This window comes from Hevea brasiliensis, chromosome 1 (genome assembly GCF_030052815.1).
Source record: "Hevea brasiliensis isolate MT/VB/25A 57/8 chromosome 1, ASM3005281v1, whole genome shotgun sequence".
Lineage (NCBI taxonomy): Eukaryota > Viridiplantae > Streptophyta > Magnoliopsida > Malpighiales > Euphorbiaceae > Hevea > Hevea brasiliensis.
Genome location: NC_079493.1, coordinates 53,154,695 through 53,156,837, shown reverse-complemented (window position 1 = coordinate 53,156,837; position 2,143 = coordinate 53,154,695). Strand labels below are relative to the sequence as shown.

General features: G+C 34.6%; 1 non-coding gene across 1 annotated transcript; it reads right to left on the bottom strand.

Annotated features, from left to right (window-relative positions):
- Window positions 1-1,830: 1,830 nt before the first annotated feature.
- LOC131169540 (small nucleolar RNA R71) lies at window positions 1,831-1,937 on the bottom strand. The gene has a single exon (XR_009140476.1). It is a non-coding gene; the product is annotated as a small nucleolar RNA R71 (small nucleolar RNA).
- Window positions 1,938-2,143: the final 206 nt, after the last annotated feature.

Genomic DNA, 2,143 nt, shown 5'->3' with positions numbered 1-2,143 from the left:
AGTTTAGTTCTTATCTTTGGGGTTAGGTTTTTGACTATAAATATGTCTTTGGGTAGCAGCTAAGAGCATCCAATTCAGACGTTCGTTCTTCATAGAAGACCTTCATTCTCCATTCTCTTCTTAGATTTCTTCTTTATTTTTCTTTATTTTTTTGTAAGCCATGAACATGAGTGGCTAAGTTTTTAATCCAGTTTAAGGGATTCAAGTTCTTATGTGTGATTTGTGAGACCAGGTTCTTAATTTAATTTTTATCTTTTTGAATATCTATTATTTTTTGATTTAATTGTTTTTGATCTGTTGAATGATTTGCTAAAAAAGCCTATTAGTTAATTGTTTGATTTGATCAATTGCTAGTTCTTCTTCATAATCCGTAATTGTTGTGTAAGATTGAACATGAGTAGCAATTAGGTTTTATTGATTATGATCCAAGTTTTCTATAATAACCTAAGAAAACAATAGGGTGGATTAAATGATTTATGCTTCATAAATTGTTGTTTAGCTTAACTACTTCCTTTTCTTAAAGCAGTTATTAATTTGATGAGGATTGCTTCATACCAACTCAGTTAATAATTAGAGTCAATAAGAGTGCTGGGCTCGAATTGATGAGTATAGGGAAGTCAGGGGTTTACCTCGCTGTTTGGTAAATCTACGTTAAGTATTCAATAAGATATAATTGTATTTTCTTTTGTCTATGATCGAATCAATGTATTGGAATGAGAATTACCTTGGATTGAAGTTTGTTTAATTTGAGAGTTTTTTATTTAATTTTAGATCTTAATTTTTGATTTTTGATTTCTTTTTTGGATTGCGAATTACCCCTCCCCAACCTTTGTTTCTTTTTCCATTACACAAGTGCACCAAATTTAATAATTCAGTCTCTAGGGTTTGACCTGGACTTACCACTTATTGCAAAAAATATTTCATAACTGGTAATTTCAGTTAATTAAATTTTTGGTGGATTCGACAACCATCAAGAATTTTGGTGCTGTTGCTGGGGACTGAAATTCATTAGATTTCGTGTTTTTAGTGTTAGGGTATTTTGTTATTAATTTTGTTTGTGAAGTGTTGTTATTTTCAGGTTTTTGAAAAAAAAATTAGGATGTTACTATTCATCAAGAAGTTTGGTTGAATTTGGAGGGCGGCCCATACCTATTTTGAAGAAAACAACATTCTGATCAAAACCAATCAATCCGTAGGATTCCTTAGCCCACCCTCTTGAGGGCAAATTTGATTGTTTTCTAGGGTTTTAAGGCATTTTTCTGTTTTTACTTTGATTTCTCTTTGTTTATGACAAGAGCTTTTCAATCTGGTGAGTTGATCTTTGATCTAGAAGTAGAAAAAATAGCTAAACGGTTAAGAAAATTGGTTAAGCAAGCTAGGCAGATTCCGAGTACATCTGAAGGAGTCCAATCTCCAAAGGAGTTAAGTTCGGATTTGGATTCAGAATCAAATTATGGAAACAAAACCATGGCTACTAGAACCTTGAAAGAGTTGGCTGGTCCTGATCTAAACCAATAGCCTTTGTGTATCCAATACCCTACTTTAAATATTGCCTTTGAGTTGAAATCTGGACTAATCCATTTGTTGCTTAAGTTTCATGGTCTTGCAGGTGAGGATCCACATAAGCATCTAAAGGAATTTCATGTTGTGTGTTCCAGCATGAAACCTCAAGGAGTTTTAGAGGATTAGATCAAGCTTCGAGCTTTCCCTTTCTCACTGGAGGGCATAGCTAAGGGTTGGTTATATTACCTTCCTTTTGGATCTGTCAACTCGTGGAATGGGATGAAGTAGATATTTCTGGAGAAGTATTTTCCTACCTCCCTTACTGCCAACATAAGAAAAGAAATTTATGGCATCCGACAGTACAATGGAGAGAGTTTGTATGAGTATTGGGAGAGATTTAAGAAGCCGTGTACAAGCTGTCCCCATCATCAAATAAGTGAGCAGCTGTTGATTCAGTATTTCTATGAGGGACTTTTACCAATGGGCCATAGTATGATAGATGCTGCTAGTGGAGGAGCTTTGGTTGATAAGACACCAGAAGAGGCAAGGAGGCTGATTGCTAACATGGCAGCAAACTCTCAGCAGTTTGGAATGAGAATGGATCACACACCTAAGAAGGTTAATGAGGTAAGTACATCTA